Genomic DNA, 23211 nt, shown 5'->3' on the forward strand with positions numbered 1-23211 from the left:
TGAATGAATGAAAATAATTGCAAAGAATATGATAGGTAACTTCTCAGGAAAAAATAATCATTCAATACATTTTCAATATAATTTTAAAAACTCAACACACTTCATACATCTAAAATCTCTTCTGGTTCTTTATCACATTAATATTTTTAACAATTAATGATTTTTAAATCAATAATAAATTGATGATGTACTCAACACAAATCATAGCATGGAGAAAACTGGGTAACAGCAGTTGACATTTTTTCAATCTAGTAGGACACTCCCATTTCTCCAAATTTAAGTTAATTGGTGTTTACACATATTTTTACATAATTTGAATGCAGCAGTCATGATTTTAATGTTGGAAGGACTAATATGCACCTCAACTTTCAGTAATAAAATTCCTCACAGTTTATTTCAGGATACTAAAATTAGATTAATGCATCACACATTCTGGCATTTGTCATGGCCCAGTGGCTTAACAGATTTAATGTACAACTGCAAATACAATATTTTGCAGGTGAACAGACAGTGGTTTAGACAGTACAAAATAAACCCCAGCTTCTCCTGAGGATCAAGTGTATTTTACCTTAGGTTCTCCATATATTTCATGGGAATGGAAGCATAAAACATTTTTTTAAACTCAAAGTAATTCTTCTGTATAGTTTCCTGCCTGTTATTCCCTTATTCCCATTCATCCCATGGATTACATAACCACTTCTTAATATAATCTTAAAACTCAGTGATGAGCCTCAACAGGTTTGAAAAATCATTCTTCAGCCTTTGAACCATTATGTCCTAAACAAGCGCTAAGAGAAAACTAAAGGACACGATATGCTCTGCAGTGGAAAAATGATTCCCTTCTTCACATAAATTTGGTTGCCTATCCATTAAACAGACTTTAACAAGTAAATGTCTTTTCAAGAATTTTCAGATCTTTCACTATGCAAATACAAAATGCTAATATCCAAGAAGAGAATTTAATATTCAACATTTCCCAAGTACTTTTGACCAAGGAAATCTCAGAAAACTCAGTATCTCTGATAAATTGTACTTCCATTGAGTGGAAATTGTGAAAAATACTGAAAATTTTTCCAGAAAAGATTATAGTTTTCAAGAGCTTCAGGAAAAAAGAATTCTAAAAAGCCCTTACAGAAACTTTGATTGTTTCTAATATGTACCATTATTCCCCTTGCTTATATTTAAGGAAGGAAAAGGAAAGCTCAGTGCCTATTTCCCCTAAAGATAGCTGCATCTTCACCTTTTTTCTCTACTGAGGAATCCTAATGCCTTCTAATTTTCTTCAGAATTCCCATTTTAAAACGCACAAGTCATTTTAAATTTTGTATAAATTATCTATAGCTTATGTATGACTTTCATAGTAATTTCAGTTCAGTTTTACAAATAAAACTGTATAAACTAAATGAAACATTATGACTCACAATTAGTAATGATTCACAATTAGTAATACATATTAACATTGTGTTAGTTTAAAAAAAATAGGAGTGCCATACATAATGCATATTGCTTAGTAAAGACTGTGTACTAGATCTGTGGTCCAGCCCTAGCAGAATGGCCCAGAAGCTGGGGATGACAAATCTCTTTCACTCAGTTCTTTCCTTCACCTCTGCCAATTTTTTCTTATATAGTTTTAGTAGAAAAAATATATATAAGATTCAATATCACCTTATTTAAACTCTATTCCTATCTTAAGAGAAAATTGAATTTATATTACAGAAACTTGACTCACAAAATACTTATGAATCCAGGATATAAATTTATCTCAAAATAACCAAATGATCAAAGGCTAATTCTTATTTCCTCATGAGAAAAATATATTCATGTGCATCTGTTATAAATCTCAAAACAATGATTACTTTAAAGTAAAATTCTCTTTATCTTAAATTTTTTTTTTTTTGGTGGTACTGGGGTTTGAACTCAGGGCCTCGCATTTGGTAGGCAGGGGCTCTGCTATTGAGCCACACTCCCAGCCCCAATTCTCTTTATCTTAAATCTTCAATGTTAAAAACAGTGGCCAAAATGCCAATTTCATAATCATTGAAAACTAAAGAAATTCAGTTTAAGAGCTGAAATAAATAAGACAAACTGTAAGTTGCCAGTTGATAAAGCACCGGATGGTTAACAGGTCATCCAATAGCAGGGACAGCAAGGTCAGGAAGATAAAGATGGCGGACGAGCAGAAGCTCAGGGTGGTGGTGAAAGGGTGGAGACAAGGTGCGGAGGCTACCAAGGAGGTAAACCCAAGAGTGATGGTGGTAGAAACAGTAATTAAGGAAACAACTGTGGCAGTTCCTGCATATTTATAGTCTGGGGGCAGGATTAAAAGGGAATCAAAACTGAATAACCAAATAAGAAGAAAGTTCATCTATTAAATTATGAGTCAAGTCAGAGGAAGGAGAACCAGCTCCAAGCCAAACGCTAAGGAAAACATCCTATTTATCAAGGTTCAACAGCAGGAGGACAGGAGCTGCCTACAGGAGGCCTGGGTAAACTACAATGCATGCTTTCTTGCAGCTTCAGCTGTTTTTCACTAATGTTCCTGAAGGACGCCTTCCCTTACCTCACCTTAAAAGACTTCTGATCACTGTGGCTGTCTCGGTGGGAGTACGGGAGAAAGCAGAAGTTACGCCACAATAGGCACAATGGTTTGGGGTGGTGGGTAATGCTTGGAGCTGAGGAGCTGGAGGTTGTAACTGAGAAAGCAGGAATTGAACAGCAGCAGGGAGCAGAAATCAAGCTATTTCCAGTATTGGTCCTTTCTAGGAAGATCATGGGTTATTTCTATATCCAAAATAGAATTTTGGCATCAAATGTGTTATACAGTGCTTCTTATCACTATTACATGGCACTGTCAGTCATCCGGGTGTCAGAAGCCAAGTGAAGAAGTATGAATAAGAATGACTTACAGATCTGGGAAGAAGGAAGAGAAATTAAAGGGAATGCGGCAGCCCCGAAAAAATAGCAACTGGCCTAAGGGCAAAAGGAAAAGCATTACTACTGGCGCACAAGCAGAGGTGGAAGCATGGCTCGGGCCTATGCAATCAGTGCTATCATCATGGAGGAATGAAGTCACTGCTCAAAATCATGGCCCAGATCAAGAAAGAATGTGGGAGAATAATCCAAACTCTCTCTCTTACTCTCTGTTCTCCTGCTATTGACTTGCATCTGTTAGGTTCAACTAGAAGCCAGCTGCCAAGGAAGCCTAGATAGGTACAATTCATAGAAATCAAGGTCAGCACCCCAGGTCACAGAGAAGAGCAGACTATGGATCTGGGTGAGCTGGGTACTAGATAAAAGCCATCAGATATATAATAGCATTAACAGGACACAGAGTTAAGCCATACCTAGAAATAAACTCTTCTGGCCACAAATATAACACTAATCCCATTTGGCTTTCCTTTAGTATGGAGCCCTCAAGTTATAAGAGATAGGTCATGAGGAATAGAAAATTCACTTATTAAAGTATGCTCCAAAACTCATGTGTGCCATGCATTATTTGCCAAAGAATGGGAGTCATTTTCCATAACAAACAGAAAATTGTGTGCTGAGTAGTCATCTTCTGTTTGTTTCTAAATTCTCTGAAGTAATTTTATATCTGAAAAATACATTCCAGATATAGTAGTTATTCACAGAGAATTGGGACTTACTCTTGCATAAAACAAAGCTTCTTAAATACTGAAAACTGGATAAGTGACTCCAAAAAGAGTGGCTTTCCATCTCTTTTAAAGACTATTTTATATTGAGTCATTTTATTTAAAAACCTTGAAAAGGGTAGGAATATAATACACTTTCCAATATTAAATGTATTTTCTTCATTAGCATATTTGAATGGTGACAATGAAAAAATGTTTTGCTTTTATTATTGGTCATTTAAAACTGATTTCTTGAGTTCTTAGCAAAGGCTAAATAATAATCATTTCTTCTATCTTTTGTCTCAGCAATTGCTGGGTTCACTTAGGGTTTGACAAGTTGATTTAAGAAGGGAGCTTTAAACATGCTCTAATAACGTATGTAGATCACGTGTTGATTTTGTTCCTGCTTTTGCAGCTTTATTTCTGTATATAATAATGAACAGCAGAGAGTCAGTTTGGTACTGGTGCTTCTGTCTGCCCCAGGAGCCATTATTTCCTCCTCATAATACCCTTCTCTCATTAAAAATGATGTTAGCCTTTCTTCTTGATTAAATGCATTGCATAGTCTTTTACCACATTTTACCCTGAAAATGACTTTCTTTTATTGAACCAATGATAAAATATCGCAAAATAATGCTTCAGTGAACACAAGAGATTTGTATACTTATCTATACTATTAAAAGAGGATCAAACTTTATAACATAAAAACACCATATATTTAAGTAAAATAACAGCTTAAAAAATAAAGGACTTTTCAAAAATAAAATCAACTTTTCGATGGCAGATGATGGGAATAGAAGGATGAAGAATGTGAGAAATGGTGGCTAAAATATGATGCTAGCTGTGAAAAATATACTGTATATTATATGGTGAAAAGTATTAAAATTGTTCAAAAAAATCAATAGAGCAAAAGAGGTAAGTTATGACTATGGTAGATAGGAAACAGAGTTGCTGTTTTCCATAGGAGCCTTTGTTGCCACTTTTCTAACACTTCAGTGGTTGAAAGGAAATCAAACTGAGAGAATTTACTGCCACTCCAGTGAGCCCTGGGGAATTGTCACAAATTTGGAACCTGAGTGGCCTCAAGCTTCACAGTTCTGGTCCTCAGAAGTGACAGAAATCAAAGGGACCAACAGAGAAACTCGAGCATTAGTTACACGGAACTGAACACCAACATATTTTCAACTGCGTGGCAAACTTCAAGCCACTTTTTCAGTTTTACATTAGACCAAATGGCTAAATAATTTCCTGCAAAACATGTACTATACTTAGGAGTTTCCAACAACAATCATTATTTTGTAGCTATTCACAGATAATTCTGAACTTAGTGTTGCCTAGAAGAAAGGTTCTTAAACACTGAAAATTAGATAAATGGCTGCAAAATAGAGTGGCTTTGCAACTCCTTTTAGACTATTTCATACACCATCATTTTACTAAAAACCCCTATAAAGGATAGAAACATTCAAGGAACTTAGTTCCTTGATCCCTGAGAGCTAGCAAACATCAACAAGACTGTTCTGGAAGCAGATTGCACACAGTGCAGTTGACACTACTACATGATTGATGCCTTCTGTTCCCTGAATTCTATTGTCACCAGAAAAAATACATCTAGTCTTTGTCTGAACTTTGAACAAAACTGTACGAGTGAAGCATGTAGGTAAGCACTGCCTCACTCTAAATCAATGATTCTTAAGTGAGGTCCACGGATTGCAATCATCTGGTGTGTTTGATCAAAATGCTAATTCCTACTCCCACACGGTGGTAAGCTATATACATGTTACAATGTGAAAAACACTGCTAGAAAGTGCTCCTGTATTATCACAGTAACAGTAGGAACATTAGAATGTATATTGCAATGCTTTGATACAGAATGTATATTGCAATGTTTTTTGATATCTTTAGTGGATTTTAGGGGAAAAATAAGAACTTGGGAAAAAAGTATTTTGAGTAATTCAACTAGATATAAACATTATCTAATATGAATCAACCATAGTAAATAGTTTAACTTCATAATTGCCTACCCCATCCAACTCACAGTTTCTAATTATGGATTTTGGATAAAAATCTATTCTAAAATTCTGTGTAATTGCATTTTATACTTCTATAGGCTACAAGAAAGAAAAAAGTCTACACTTAAAGATCAATCACCATTTTAGCTGATTCTTGAATTTTTTAAATATCCTCACTCTTCCAACGTTCACAATTTTATATATTTGAGATAAATTTTAATACCAACCAATGAATTTTGTGGATCCTTATTTGTTTTTACTATCATATATTAATTATACAAAAATGAGTTTCATTATTACATTTTTATATACATAAATAATGTACTTTGATCATTTTCACCCCCCACCATTAGCCTCTGTTATCCCCTTTCTCTCTACCATTGGATAGACTGTTACTTAAAATACTCTGTTCCTACAAATACAAATCATATAACCTAAGATATAAAGAATCCCTATGCATTGAGAAAACTTTCACTGAGCATAAAATGATAGAGAAACTGATGTAAGAAAAATAAGATTAAATGCATATGAGGAGAGGGCAATATCACCATCATGTGAAGATGAAATTATGATTCTTAAATTAAAAAACTATTAAATCTTGTATAGACCCTAGGTATCTGCAGATACATGTTCGAAGGAGACTGCCATTGAGGAAAAACCTCAAATGCTCAGGATGAAGAGTGCTGACTGTACTGGGGATGCTTGATACTTTTTGTCCCGTAACTCCACCAATAAACACATGCCACTTCCAACAAATCTAAGATTTTCACTTTATCACTTAAATTGAGCACATTCACTTTTACCATAATTTGAGGGCATCATTTGCTTTTGGGAGGCAGATTTTCACAAAATTGTGTGATGCTCAGCAGATCACACAATTATTTAAACAGAACTGAATTATTTAAACACAGGACTGACTGAAAGCTTCCCACAATCAGCTGAGCTGTGTAATGCATGGGTAGGAACTTAAAAATTATGTTTTTGAAATTTCTTCTGATTTTTATTTATTTATTTTTGACCACACTTGATTAAAACTGCATGTAATAAGCCTGTATATAAAGCAAGCTTACTGTATATACAATAGCTCAAGCACTTGGTTGTTGTAAATTAAATACTCAAAATATAAATAAAAACTTTCCAATATACCAATGATGAAGAGAAAATAAATGAACTATTCCCAATACAAATGAAAACAGAAAACAGGAATCTAAGAAAACTATAAATGTTTTCTGAGACACATAAAACATCTGGCTGTCTTCCCTCCCTGTTCTTTTTCCTTTCTGCGCAATTAAGTCAAAATCACTAGGTAAAGCAGTGATACCCTCATGAGGAGGGTATGGTCCAGAGAAAGGATTAAAGACCCTGAACAAGGTGAGGAGGGGTTTCACAGGGGGCATGAACCCGTGTGGAGAGTCAGGGGACTGGCAGGGTGAGGAGGCATCCACAGAGGGGCAAGTACAGCCATAGGCTCCTGAAGCCCTCTTCATCCTTTGCCAGCAGACCAACCTCATAGCCGAGGGTGTTTAAAAGGACATGTATATAGAGGAAGAAACATTGGCAGCAATGGGAGACTGATCCCACGCAGAGCAATTGAGCAAACATAAATATCTTCAGAATAATGAAAGCCCTATTTCATAAACCAATACAAAGTTACAAATAGGAAAAGGGAAAAGACTAGAATGGTATGGTATTTAATTAGAATTTGAGGTATTTGTGTGTACCTATGGTTTTTAGTAGAAAAATACAGAAATATGAAGAGATGTAAATGTGTACTAACATATTTACTGTTCCTCTCTGAGAGAGAAGAGGAACATTCCTGCTGTAATGAGAATCCCAGGCATCCAGATCTTGGCTTATAATATAACTTACCTCTAAAAGGAAAGAGAAAAACTCCTAGGAATAACTAGGGGAAAAAATTAGATGACCTTGGCTTTGAAAATGGTTTTTTAGACACAACACCAAAGGGACAAGAGATGAGAGAAATAATAGATAAGATGAACTTCATTAAAATTGAAAACATCTGCTCTGCAGAAGTTACTGTCAAATGAATGAGAAGGTAAGTAATTATCTGGGTGAAAACATGCAAGACATAGATCTGATGGAGCATTCTTAACCAAAACATACAAAGAACTCTTAAAATTCAACAATAAGATAATTAACAACCTAGGGTTTGTGGTGTAGTTCAGCAATGCCTAATATGCACTGCATGAGGCACTGGGTTCGCTCCCCAGAACCTGCCCCCCCCCAAAATTAAAACTAACAACCCATTAAAAATAGATAAAGTCCTTACCTTTATATATACCTCACCAAAAAAAGTTGTACAGCCACAAATAAACATGAAAAGATGATTCACATCAAATGTTATTAAGAAAATGCAACTGAAAAGGATGATGAACTATGCTTGCACACTAAAAAAATAATTATATATGCAAGATGAAAATAATATATATATAATATATATATTAGATTTAATAAGAAAATTCCATGATTAATAATAGATAATGGACTTCATATATTCCCCACACTACCTTTTTTCTGAGCAAAACCAAACACAAAAAGTAGATTTAAAGGAAGAAAGCTCAGGGCTTTTTGAAGAAATAGATGGTTTGAGGGTTAGAAAAGGAAGCTCAAGATGTGTCTAAAACATCTTACTGCAACAGAAAAATGGGAGTTCTCCCAGTGTGACAGAGCCCACATAGTCCACCCCAAAGCATTCCTACTTGTCGAAAAAGGGCAAATGTGAACATGACAGAAGAAAACACGATGTAATAAATATAACCCATAAAATAAACTAAATGAGTATACACTGATAAAAATAGTCAATTAATTATAAATTAGATGGGCTTGATATATCTACCTCTCCCCCAAAAACTATAATTATTAATTACAAAAGGGGAAAGAAATACATTTCCAGAAGAGAAAACTGGAAGATACCTTCTTAATTAAGAACTGTCTGGTAGCCAGTGGTAGTTGTACAAGTCTATAATTCCAGCACTTGGGAAGCTGAGGCAAGGAGGATCACAAATTGGAAGCCAATCTGGACTACAACATGACACCCAGTCTCAAAAAAAAAAAGTCATTGTATGCAATAAGTGCTACTTTCCCCTCTGATGCATGCTATTGGCAAAGCTCAGCATGCAGAAACCTCACAACACAAACAACAAAAGGATACAAGACAATTGCCCCATTAACCTTAAAGGGTCAAGGTGTGAAGTCAAAGAAAGACTGAGGCACTGTGTCAGACTGAACACGGCCAAGGAGACAGCAACTAAACACAAAACATGATTCTATCCTGGGTCCTTTTGCTGTAATGGATGTGGCTGGAATACCTGGCAAAAGTTGAAGAGGATCTGAGAATTAGATGGCATCATATATCAATGTCAATTTCCTAATTTTGGTGGCCATTGTCCTTATTTGTAGGAAATGCACACTAAAGTATTTGAAGAGGCATAGGCCAATTTACTAGGAAAAAAGTTATTTTATGCTCCTCTTGTAACTTTTTATACATTTAAGATTATTTTAAAACAAAAGATGGGCTGGGTTTCTAATTCTGAAAATTCAGTTGTATAAGATTATTTAAAATTTACTTAATTAACTTAATATAACTCTATTGTATTAACTTTATAAATATCCTTCAATCTGCCTGAAAGAAGCACTGAAAAAGAATAGAAAGGAAATATTTGGAAAAGAAATATCAAACATTAAGAAAAATGTAAGAAATATATAATTAAAATAATTTAGCATTTTCTCCCAAACAAACACATCAGTGAAACTGAGTAGAATGCCCAGAAGATTTAAGTACAAGTAAGAATTTAGTATATGACAAAGAACACATTTCAAATTAATGTGCAAAGATGGGCTCTTCAGTACTATTGATGTCACTAAACTTCACAAGAATACAAGCTCTGAATGAAATAAAAATTTATTGTAAAACATTCAACACATGGAACTATCTAAAGAAAATGTAGGTTTCACATTTATATAGCTTGGTGTCACTGAATCTAATCTTGATGTCAAAGAAAGAAACCTGATGGAAGAATTATATATTTGCTTACATAAACAGAAGAAAATGACAACAGACTAGAAAAAATTTGATAAATATCAAAGATTAAAATAATTTGGAAAATAAATATAATTTTAATTGTTTTGTACCATTAATAATTGAGGTCTGACAATTTAGGCAATAAGAACAAAGGTCATACTTATTTGGTAAATATCAAAAAGAGAAACATCCAGTACAATAAACTTCTACCAAAAGGACTGCATATAATTATGACCTTTAGGGAGAACATTTTAAGAATATATACTGAAAGGATTTAAAACCTACATACCTCTCACTTAAAAAATCCCTGATAATAATTTACCTTAAGGAAATAACTGAACAACTTTACATTGTACATGTACCATTCATTGTTAACAGAAAAACTAAAAGCTATTTTAAAACCCAAGCAGTAAGCTAGGCATGGTGGTTCATGCCTATAATCCCAGTAGGCTGAGACAGGAAGGTAGGGTGTTAGAGACCTACAAGGTGAGCTTGACCTACACAGTAAGATTCTGTCTCAAAAAATGAAACAAAACAAAACCAAGCAATAAGATGTTAATTTATAACATACAAACAATGAACTAATAATTATGTCTTCTAATATTTAGTATATATATAAAAGACCATTTTTTTATCTTATACATACTATAGTTAATTTATCTACATATATACACTTTAAATGCTACAGAGAGAGAGTTAGAGAAAGAAGGAATGGATGGGTAAAAGGAGTTATTTGGGAGGTAATACGATTCTAAGTTTTATCTATCCTTCTGCTTACTTGTGGTTTTTAAATTATAAAATTATTTTTATTTAATAAAAACCACAAAAGTTGTGAATAATACTTAATCTGAGAAGAATAAGGAGTCAGAAAATTTATAGAAAAAATTTTAAAAATAAAACATATAAAGAATGCAATTTAATTTTTATATTAGTCACTCCCTTGACAATTTGTATTACAATATCTGTTACACAAGTTACTAGTGAAATAAATATTTATGTTACAAATTATATCACTCTTGAAGATCCAAACATCATATAAGCATCATATCTTTTAAATTGCCAGTTATCATTGCAATATGTGATCAATTATTAAATTTCTGTGTAGTTTAGGCAATCCAAAAACTTAGTATTTGATGCATATTTTCTAAGAGATTATTCAAATCCATATAATGATAAGAAAATGTTAATCACTAATTTTATAAAGAAAATGGTTATTTCCATGAAAATAGAAATGCTTATGATTCAGATAATTAAGCAAATTAGGAAAATATTCTTTTTCCATGTAAGTAAATTATTTAGAGAATGGAGCTTGTGTCACATCAAGAACTTTTAAAAATAATTTTAATTAGTGAACTTTTAAATGATTATTTAATTCTATAGTCTTAAAATAGAAAGTGATCATTTAAAAATTATGAGAAAAATGTTTTAATTTACTTCCTACTGTCACAAACTTTCTTGGGATTTTATAGACATTTAAATTCAATAACAACATGGATTACTAATACAAATGTAATTTCTGAGGCACCTTATGACATGGACGAATATGTCAAATATAATATCTAATACAAAAAGATCATTTCAATAAACAAATAACACAAAATACTAATTTCAGGTAATGGATCTGCATGTTCACTAGTTCGTATTTTCAAAAAGATTCAATTTTACAATTCTAAAGGAATGTATGCTTATTATTGGACAGAATGTAGAATTTAAACAGACAGCTAAAATATTACAGTTCACTCCATGGTAACATAAAGGTTTATTCTACGTGAGATTCCAAAATCGTATTTGCAAAAGACCTCAAAATAAGCACTTGAATTTCCTTATATCTGTCTCAAAGTTCATTAGACTCACTTTGACTACATCTTTTTTTTTCTTTTTAGTTACTTGTTTTGTATTTATTTATTTATTTTTCCTTTATTGTTGTGCTGGGTAGGAGTACATTATAGCATTTACAAAGGTTCTTACAATGTATCAAATATATTATACTGGAATTCACCCTTTTTATCCACCCCCATTCCTGGATAGTTTCAACAGGTATCATTTTGCATTTACATACATATGTACACATTTGTGTACCATATTCACCCTTCTATCCCCTTTCCTCACCACCTCCCCCTCCCACTGATGCCAAAACCCCTGCCCCAGGCAGGACCTGTTCCTCCCTCCTGTTCTCTGATTTTGTAAAAGAAAAAATTACATATCTTAAAGTGATGGAATCTTTGTGCTTGGGCTATGCCAGCATTCATTTGTATTTTAAAAGATACAATTTTCATTTGCAACCATAAGTCTCCCTACCTCTCATTTCCAATCAGTTGTTATGTCCACATGCTCTGGAATGACATCTAAGTAGTAATAAACACATTGTTTTCATGCAAAATTTCACCTGCCTTTTATCAGGCAAAGTCTCTGCATTATATGCAAAAGAGGTCAGCTTTATGATCAAATGCAATATTTTCTGACCTGAAACGGGGTTCTCTTAGAAAATGAGAAAACAAAGAAAATGAGACTTAAAGAAAACAACTCATACAGTGAAAGTCATGAGGAAGAAGCTGTTCTTGGTTGCACTTATTTTTCTTTAGAGTACCATCTCTAAAGACTGGATTTTCATTAAAAAAAAAAACAGGATAAAATAAATCCAATGAGATGCCACATATTCTATTCACAGTATCTCATTAAATCCTCTCATTCTATGAGGAAGATATTACCTCTATTTTATCTCCACAAATTAAGGAATGAAGTTTGAAGGATAGGGTAGAGATAAAGCTGTGCAGCACAGACGTTAGGTGATTCAGTGCGTACACTTGGCATCTTTCTGTGCATACTCACTGATCTAATCCAGTCTCATGGCTTGAATAGCACTTGTTTACCAACAGTTCCCAAATACCTATGCCAGATTTAACCAACCCCTGGATTCTATATTCCTTCGTGCAACTGCTTAGTGAACATTTCTATTTGGATTCCTGAAAACCCACTCAAACCTAGTAAGAACTTCTGATAGTCACCTCTTTAAACCTACTACTCCATCTTCAGTTTTCTCCATCACAGTCAATACCAACTTCATCCCTTCATTTTCTATGCCAAAAGCCTTGGGGTCATCCTAGACGCAAATATTTGTTCAGAAACAACTTTCAATCCACCAGCAAATACTGTAGGCATTACTCCCAAAATATTTCCAGAATCCAGCCACATTTCACTATCTCCACACCACTCTCCTGATAAAAAGACAGCACCATCTCTCAACTAGATCACTGTAGCAGTGTCATAACTCATCTCCCCACTTAAAATCTACACTTGATTTTTAATACAATTCCCAGAATTATTCTTTTTGAAAATGTCAGGTTATATTGCTATTATGATTATAACCTTTCAATGGACTCATCTAAATCAGAATAAAAACCAAAATTCCCTTGAAATCTGCAGTTCCCTCTTTCTGCAGCCTTAGTTGCTCTTTGATGTTCCCAGAGCACATCAGACATTCTCTCACCGTGGGAATTTTGCACTGGCTGTTCCCTCCACTGAAGAGTTCTTCCCCCAGATACACACATGGCTTGCTCTTTTACCTCCCTCAGGGTTTTCCAACTGTCACTACTAAGTGGCTTACTGTCTACAGCCATACCACCCTGAATGCGCCCGATCTCGTCTAGGTGTCTTACTCTGCTCATCCTATTTTGAACTGAAATGATAACATCTCTCCCCAACATTCCCCATATCCTTCCTTGCTTCACTGTTTGCCATTTACCACTTACACTCTTTAAAAATGTTACACAGATTGCTTCTTCATTTTATTTACAATCCATCTCTCCTAAAGTAGAATGTGAGCTGCAGAGCATAGAGACTTTTATCTGTTTAGGTCACAATGTGGCCCAAAAATCTAAACAGCTTAGCAACATGAATATTCTTTATGAAATTAATGAATTGATATAGCTGTTTAAATTTTGTTAGCACTCATTAACAGTACAACTAGCATTATAGTCAATTTCCACTACTAATCTTATCTCCTCACATGTCTCCTCCCTCTTTGTCACTAAAGACTTCACCTGAGTTTAAACATCTCTGAATTGATTACCACAAATGCTGTAAACATCTTGATTTAAAGTTTAGCTGCAATGCAATCTTCATAAAAACATGTCCGTGACTTAAACAACCTGCATCATAACGTGGAAATATGTTTGTTCTTTACAGAATTATTATCAGGCACTTTTGCAGAGATTCTCATCTTGATGTCTAAATTATTTGTCTTGTATTAATCTCAGAGAGTAAGAATATATGTCCAGAGAAACAAAACCAGCAAGAAGGAAATGATGAAGTATGAAAGGATCTGGTGAAAACCTAACAGAGTAAAGAATAACTACAGACACAAAAATGAGCCAGGGAAAAACTATTTACAAAAGCACATCAATAAAGATGTAAGTCCATGGTATAGAAATAAATGTTTCAAGATCTAGATCATGAAAAACATCTCCACAAAAGAGTAAGATCTGAGAATAAAAGTCACTTTAAGAAAGGGAGGGGAGAAGAGGGAAAATAATGGAGTGGATGGATCAAACCAAGATACAAAGTATGATGTATATATATATATGGAAATGTCATGACAAAATCCCCTGTATAACTATCATATAGCAATAAAAACTTTAAAAAAAGAGAAAAAGTTAATGCTTGCTAGGATATTTAGCATATCAAGCTGTTGGTGAAAAGTACCACAAACTTTCAGAGAAAGCAAGTCAATATCTTTCCAGAAAAAGTAGAGTTAAGAATAAAATGCAGTAAACCTTTTATTGAGATCATCCAACATCAGCAAATTTCACACGTACAGATTAAGGAACTGATGTTCAAAGAAGTTAACTTATCTGAGGTAACAAAATGACCAGAAACCAGACTGGATTAGAGACCATTTCTATCTGAGTCCATTCATGTAATTCAGAAACAAAGCTTACAATGCTGTAAAGTCAAAGCAAAAGTTTTTAGAGACAAATAATAAAAATAACTGGGAATAAAAGGGACTCTCATACCATATTAACTACAGGTCCAGAAAAAGCCATGCCTTTATTTATCTGGATACCCTATTTGAGTACCCCCAAGAACTGGTAGATGCCTTTTCTTTAGAAACTGAATTTAGGTGCTCCTCTCTATCACAACATCACTGATCATTACTGGATAGCATTTACTATTCTATGCAAACCTAGCAGCAGAAGTTGAGAGCGGCAGCATCAGAGTGGTCCACCCTCTTCCAAACATTTACTGAGAACCCAATAGAACCAAACTCTTGATCTGTTTGGTACTGGAAGTATTGAGCTACAAAGTGCTCTCTTTCGTGACTTTTATATAGAAGTGGGGTCAAATGATAAATGAACTGAAATAGCAGAGTGGTATTAGAAGATTTAGCCTTGGTCATGGGACAAGGCAGGGAGGGGATGAGAGGCAACAAAGAACAAGGGTGAGGGCAGTCCTAGTGATGGGGGGGTTAGAAGCACACAGTTTCACACAGGTGAAGGGTTGGTTTGAAGAGCTGCTAAGAGCAGGTAACAGGACCAGAGTCTCTTAAGCAAGGCTCAAGAGTTCCTCGGTTGTCAAATTCAGCAGATACCATTTCCCAACTGAAGAACAATGTAAGAATGGAGCCTCAGGAGCAAAGCAGAAGACAGATTTCACAAACTAAAATTGCTGCATCCCAAGCTCAAGAGCTTTTTAAGTACCTATTTTATGTCATTGTGCTATAGAAAAGCAATGTGGTATCCAGGGTATAGCTATTGCTCCATAGATATCCACTTAGGGAAAGAACTGCAGAGGCTAGCATTTAGGAGGGGACAATAAAAATAAAGGTCAAAACATAAACTTTTGCATTGATTGTACTTCTAAGAATTTGTTCGTAAACAACTATAAGAAAAAAATGAACAATTGGTAAAAGATTATAAGTATCCCAAATATATAAATGATATTTTAATAGTCCTTAGAAAAAATTATCTATTTTAATGACAAAAAAAGGAGAGGGAATGGAATAATGTGTACAGATCCAAATGTAGGGTAGAAAAGAACAGGAGAAAAAAATGAGACAATAGCAGAGAGAGGAAGAGACAAAAAGAAAAAAAAAGGAACACCTTTGCCTTTTTTTGTAAACCACTGGCTTCTGCTGCCTCATCATGAAAATTGTTGGGGTCATAGAATGGGAAAGAGATGTTTTCAGGATTGTTTTGTTGTGACCAGATAGGTCTGTTTATTCAGCATGAGCTTGTGTGATGCAAAAATGACCATGGAGGGATGTAACAACCTACAAAACTAAATAGACAGAAGAGAGGTGATAGATGGTAGATGATAAGATAGATAGATGATAGATAGATAGATAGATTTAGGATAGACAAATTTATCCCAATAGCATAATGCTAAATTCTAGGTCACCAATTTTCCCAAGTGAAAAAAAATTGTGTTTCCTGTATGTTGGTGGTACAATATTAGTATTTCAGTCATTTTAAATTACAAACTTAGACAAACTGATGCACTTTATAGAACACTGTGTTTGGGTTTTGAGGTTCCTTTCTGGGAAGTTCATGGAGGTTTTTTTTTTTTTAATCTCCAAAATAAAACTTAGTGGTATCATCCAGAATAATCACACCTAGTAATACCTCATTCTTATTTTATTTATACACACTTATTGTATGTTAGGCTCTGTACCAAGCACTTTTATATATTTTCCTTTATGCCTTGCAACGCTCCAAAGGTAGAATTGTCCTTATCTCCCTTTATAAATAAGACAATTGATACATAGAGAGGCAAAACAACTTAATGGCAGAGCAGAGATTCACACACAGGCCCCACTTATTCTCTAAATCTATTGTCTAAATCTCTCAATTTGATTCTATCACAATACATTGCTTTTTAATCCATTATACTCAATAGTATCCTATATGTCTATAGCGCTTGAGAGTATACAGAATACATTTTCAGGCTTTTACAACTATCCTATGAAATAAGCAAGAATATGTTGTTTTTCTCATTTTATAAGTGAAAACATCGAGATTCAGGCAGATGAAGCTGTTTGCAACCATCATTAACACATTAGGTAAAGTTGAAATTTATTTGCACCAACTTTATCAATTCCATTCTACTTCAAGTCCAGTGAAATGACCTATTGTTTCCTGATCTTTTCAATCCTATTTTTTCTAAAAAACGGTAACATCTGTCTTCATACTGCTAAACTACTTGTTGAGAACTTTAAAAACAAGGACCAGAGAAAAATATAATGCCTGCCAGTTGCCTTAAATTATCACCTCTTCCTTCCCCTGCCCCCATCTTCTCTTTAGATTTAAATCGCAATTCCTATAATAAAGAGCTATAAATTTGCCTATTTTGCACTTAACAAAGGAGGTTTTTGCTGAAATCATTGCTTGAAGGTCCAGAATTAAACTATATACCATTGAGTTACTATAATTATTTGAAAGAATGTTAAACCTAAGTGTTTGAAATCACCTTTTAATCACAATTAGCTTGAAAAACAAATGTAGTCTTAAAGATATTCCAAATGTTCTGACTTTGCCTGATACACAGTAAAGCAAAGACCAAGAGAAGCTTGCTCATGCTGTAGCTTCCTCCTTCACTGCCCACTTGTCTCCTTCTGCAATTAATTCTAAATTCTTGTTTCAACTTATTAGTGTAGGGGTTTCAGACAGGCTTCTCTGATGGAGCTACTCAGACACGAACATCTTAGAGCCTCCCCACTGCTCTGTCCTATTTCACGTTCCTTCAAATAATTGTAGTACTCAATGTTATATAACTTAATTTGAGATCTTCAAGCAGTGCCTTCACCAAAAACCTCCTTTTCTAAGTGCAAAACAGGCAAATTTACATCTCTCTATCATATACAGATTGCTATTTGAATTTAATGAAATGGCAAGAGCAAGAGGATCCCTTTTCAGGTCAGACTGTTTCCTATTGTTTGTCTTTATAGGTTCTACAGTTCATTGAGCCTCCTCAGTCACACCACTCACTTCACGCCTTGTAGGGTATAAAATCTGATTTCAAGATGAGATGTTGTCCCCCACCAATCCTTCTTCCTTGTTATGCCAAAGACATCAATGTGCAGATCTTTTGTATTTTCAAGGGTTTTAATATTAAATACAAAAGGGAAACAAAGATGAGAAGAAGTGCAACATATAGTGTACTTCTAGCTTCTTACCTAAAGCTCTGAGGTGACAAATTGAAGCCTCCATGAATCCTTTGTTTAAAACAAAAACCATGATGGTAATTCTGGAACAATTAAAAAGAAAGAGCTACTGACTCTGTAAGTCCACAGTTATCATAGCTCCATGAGGATTGTACCCTTTCTAGTCCAACTTAAATATAGCCACTTAATCATTCCTGATAAGGGGATCAGGTCTTCTACTGTCCTTGCCCAGGTTTTGTCCACAACAAATGAAAATATTAAATAATAAATATCTCCTACCTTATTACACTCAAGTCAATGTTCAGACACTGTTCTCCCCTTTAAGTCAGCTACCAGGTGGCTCCCAGACATAGCTGGAAACAAGTTAGAAGAATAATTATTTCAGATCCCATTGTCTTTCTCTAGACTCCAAGTCTGTTCCCGTTTCAAAACAATACAGTATGGAGATACCATTGAGGTATTTTGGGGACAACTTTTTTGTGCAGAACTCATACCAACTGCTATTCCTGAATGGTCACCTGCTGCCCACCACTGCTGCTTTCTGCCACATTCTCCTCCCAGGAATCATAGAGCTTCCATGAAGTAGAAGATCACCTGACGCTTTAGGTTCAGGGATTCACTGTGCCTGCCATCTGGGCCATTTGATTTTCTAGCCATCTGGAGACTAGTGCATCTGGAGGGAATATGATCCATGTTTGCCAGACTCATGGCACTTGGCATATTTCCATGGATCCTTTCCCCAGCAATGGTCCCTTTATCTAGATTGAGAAGTATTATTTTAAAAATTAAAATTAAATTGAAAGGCAAATGGAAAGATGGATGGATGGATAACAGAGAAACAAAAAAAATATGAGTTTTATTTGTTGTTGTTTTTGGCTGTATGGGGTTTGAATTCAGGGTATCACACTTACTAGGCAGTTGCTCTATCACTTGAGCCACTCCAGCAACCCAATATGTGTTTTCTTATACTCTTAAAAGTCCCACAGACAGAAGGACACTATGAAAATAACATCCCCAACTACCCTTCCCAACCACTTCTGTCGCAAGTGGATTAGATATGGGCAGTTAGTAAGGGGGCAGTTTGGCCAGGATGGGCTATGCACAAAGAGAATGAAAAACTCTTATAAAGAAAGAAGGATAAATCCTACCAGAAAGTCAATGTAACTAATCTTTATTATCATTTTCTTTCCATCAGAAGTATAAGCCACAATCAAGAGAATTACATTGAAAGGGACCAAAGAAAGCATTTGTTGTCAGCATATTCACTGCAGAAATTATTATAATCAGGGCAAAAAAGTACTATTACATGAGCCAACATAAAGCATTTATTTTATAGAATCTTTTCTTGTGATTATGCTTTAAGGGATTTGTCTGATGCTGTCAAAGCTGGAGTGTTGAGTATTAGGAATAAAGTCCATTTGCTTAAAGAACTACAGCAATTCTGCCTTTCCATTGTTTTCATGATTTGGGTTAGAGTTGGTCAAGATAAGAGTGAGGGACCTCCCTTCAGACAGTTGGAACCACCATTTTTTTCCTGAAATAGTTTGTCAGAGTAATAATTAAGAGAATATTATTTAAGACTGTAAGCATCAGACTATTGCTTTATGAAAAAGATTAATGTACTAGTAAGGATATATGCCTTCTATTTTTCTTCTGTTTTATGTAGTAGTTTTCTCTTCCCCATTATAGGATTCTAAGGCAAGCTTGCCTTTTGTCTTTACAGCAACTCTGACTCTAATGGTTTACAAAACTATCACCTGTAAACATATGTATACACATACATGTGCATGACAGTATATCTGCTGTGTGAGTGCCTGTGTATGCGTGTGTGAGAGAGAGAGAAAAGAGAGAGGCTGAGAGAGAGTGAGGAGACAGAAGAGGAGAGAGAGAGAGAGAACTTGAGCACTGGCATGTGCATCTAAAGAGTTTTATTCTTCATCTTTATTTCTGGTATCATCATTTACATTTCAAAAGCAGTAAACTGGTATATGCTTCAAACATACAGACTTGCTAATAGTATTCTGTAAAGGGACAATGCCAGAATCAGATAGAATACCTCTTACTCCAAATACAATTTTATATTTTGAAATATGATTTACTTTCTGGATTACAGCCAGGCAATTACCATTTGCAAAAATTTCAAGTGGGAGAAATGAAGTGGTTGCTACTGGTGCCATAATATGGGATTGCTGCTAACAGGTTTCACATATCATCCGTGTTCCTGCCCTTCTTTTTCAGAAACTACAATAAAATCTTAGCATTTCTGCATTTCAAGCTTTACTGTCAGCTCTGAGGATGCTTGAGAAAACACTGTGTAAGTGGCTCCCTCTGGTGCTACCACTATTATTAGTATTTTTATTCACAAACAGAAGAAAAACAGATTAGTAGGAAAAGGGAAGTAGAAGCTTCCAGGGCTTGCATTACTAGAAATACCTCTTGGGATATAATCCTATACAGAATAAAATTAGATGAGAATGAATTCTTTTTATTTAGTTTTATTTGGGGACTAGAAAGATCTTCCTTGACCTTTTTTCTTTACATCATATATACTAGATTAATTTGCAAATGACAAGATAAAAAGTAAATTCATGTTCACTAAACCCTGATCCAAACCCCATTCTTGTGGTTGAAAATAGTAATGCCCTAAGAAATTACCTCTAATGGACCTCCAAACAGCCATCAGTCACCAACCCAGTATTCCCAGACCCGCAGCTTCCATAGCAATGACTGGGGTAAAAGTGGGGTGATCAAAAGTCTGTTCCAAGTGACAACAGACATCTCAGGAACAGCCTCTCTAAATGTTAGCGGTGGAGGTTACTAGCCAAGTCTCCCCCATGTCTTGTCCATAGTCTTCTCTATGACCATGTTTTCAGTGTGAGTCTTTCCATAAACAGCCAATGTTTCCCTCCAAAAGGGAATGACGTGACTCCTAGGTCAGTCGCCACTATATCAACCACAATAGTTAGTCTAAGGCAACCTGCAGGCTCTCCCACATTGATCTTGTCCTTCTTTCTGCCCAAGACACAGCACATCTTCCCTCACATATTTCTCTGAAGCACAGCACAGCCTCCTCCACCAGCCAGAATGTTAATGCATTATCACTCTGTACACTGAGAAAACAAGTGACCATATGTAGCCTATGCCAGCAGAGCTGTAACTGTGAAGAACAATGGCTCTGAGTCAACAACAGAATTAAACTGCTCCCTCTTGTGAAGCTCTTCTGAATATTTTAAGTGTTGCCTTGAAAGTGTGGGATTATGTGCAAGCATAAACATTAGCTTAATGCAAGTTTTTGGTACAGAATATGCCAGAGTTTAAAAATCAGAATTGAAATGCAAAAAATAACTTTGGGATAAATTTAATTTTTTTCATGTGTGATTAAAACATGATTGAAGAGGCATAGTTTATGTATAATTAAAGTTGCTTTGTAATTAAGAGATTTAAGCATGTATAGAAAAATGATACAGTCTAGTTTAGAGATTTTACAAAGGCGCCTATTAAACACTCATTCCCTAGCAAGCCTGTGACTCAAATGTTTTCACATTCTAATGCTGACAGAGTTCTTAAATTTTTTTAAGGCTGCCAATTTCACCATTTCTAAGTGCTTTATTCCTCTTTCCATGTATGGGTGAAATAAAAACAGCCCTATCTTCGCTGCGTTCACCAAAACAGAATAGAACACTCTATATTTTAACTTCAAAAGCTCCAGGCGAAATAGAAAGGAGAATCACCACAATTTTAGACAGTGTTGGATTATCTCCACCTTCTCCACTGTGCCTACCATCACCATGTCTGACCTCATGTCCAGGGAACAGATGATAATTGGCTCAGGCAAGAGCATCATTTGAGCCCAATAGTTTGAGGCCAGCGTGGGCAATATAACAAGAACTTGTCTCTAAACTAATTAATTAATTAACTAGTTAACTAGTTAATTAATTAATTTTGTATAACTACAGAATTTTATCATGGCAATGTGAACATTTTTAACAACTTTGATATGCCAGGAAAAGTGCTATAATATATTATTTTATTGAATTTCATAACAGCCCTATAAGGTTGGCATTTTTAATTCTATTTTACAGACAGAAATTTAAATCAAAGAATGTTGACGTCATAGAATCATGCACTTTATTACTAACCTAGCAACTGCTACCAACTATTGAGCTCAATAATACAGCTAAACAAGTTTGTTTTCCCTTAATCTTTCTCACTTTTTTCAGCCTCTTCTCATGCCCTAATTCCTCAGTCTCCCATCTTCTCCAGGGATTGCCTCTTGGGCCCCATCTAGGTCCCTAAAGCATCCTTCCAGTAACCATCTGGCATGAACCCAGGCTTGTTCTCACTGGCAATGGTCTTGATTTAAACTGATCTTCTCATCTCCTGCTTCATGAAATAAGCATAACAGTCAGAGGAACTTATTCATACTAGAGTGTTGGCTGATAGTGATTGCAATTAGAAGGCTTTTACAATAGTCTGAAGGTGCAACAGAAAATTTTGGATTAGGGATCTGGGTTTAGATACAAAGAATGTGGCCATGAGAAAGGTTGTTTACCATTTGTGGGGATCAGAAAGCATGGAAATTAGGATTAAGAAACTATACTCATGAGGATAAGCAGAATAGAAGGACACTGAATTTATTTTCCTGGTGGCCAGGAACCTATTTCCCAGTGTCTTTCCTTTTCTCATCTAGTATATTCATATATATGAATAAATTTCCCAAGAAAGGTGCTTGCTTGTTCTCATCCTTTTCATGAGGCATTAGAATTTCAAGTAGACATTCAGAATCAGTTAGCTGGATAGCCAACTGATACACATTTGTGAACATGCTACTGTTTTACAAGGTTGAGTGCAACAGGAGAAACAAAGGATATTGTCATCTTTTAAAATGCTCTTTATATGCTCTGTATTTCTCTGGTAAATGATTCCATTTCTTGTGGTTGCACTTTCTTCTACCCTATAGTGACACTGCCCCACTGTCTTGTTCTTCTCAGGTGTGTATGGCAGAGAGCACGCCCCACATGGTGAAACTGTTCAGTAAAGCCTCATGCTTTTTTGGTATTTTAGAGAAGACTGGAGAGGGAATGACATTGAAAATTGAATACCTGTACTATTCCCAGTGTATTTCTGACTGGCAGGGTCATAACGCACCTGTTCGTGAGAAATGATGACCATGTTTATGGAGCTCTACAGAAACTATCTCATGCCCTTCTGACAGATTTCTTCCTTGTTCCCCAGGTGCTGGTTATTCTAGCCACTGACTTCCAGAATGAGCTGCTTGCTTTTACAGAAAGTGGATTCAAAGACAGTCAGGAGGGATGTGCTGATTTCATGTGCAATTTAGTAGAAACAGAAGATCATATCTCACTTGAC

At 35.1% G+C, this 23211-nt stretch overlaps 1 protein-coding gene across 5 annotated transcripts in view; it reads right to left on the reverse strand.

Moving 5' to 3' along the window:
* The window catches only part of Nlgn1 (neuroligin 1), an 841293-nt gene that overhangs the window by 805469 nt on the left and 12613 nt on the right, over nt 1-23211 (reverse strand). For 2 of the 5 annotated variants that reach the window (XM_074073749.1, XM_074073746.1), the window contains exon 2: nt 18121-18194. The exons of the other annotated variants lie outside the window; for them this stretch is intronic. The gene's annotated coding sequence lies outside the window, so the exon portion shown is untranslated. The remainder of the gene's footprint in view (nt 1-18120; nt 18195-23211) is intronic. 5 annotated transcript variants of the gene reach the window in all.

The sequence above is a fragment of the Castor canadensis genome, chromosome 5 (genome assembly GCF_047511655.1).
Source record: "Castor canadensis chromosome 5, mCasCan1.hap1v2, whole genome shotgun sequence".
Classification (NCBI taxonomy): Eukaryota; Metazoa; Chordata; class Mammalia; order Rodentia; family Castoridae; genus Castor; species Castor canadensis.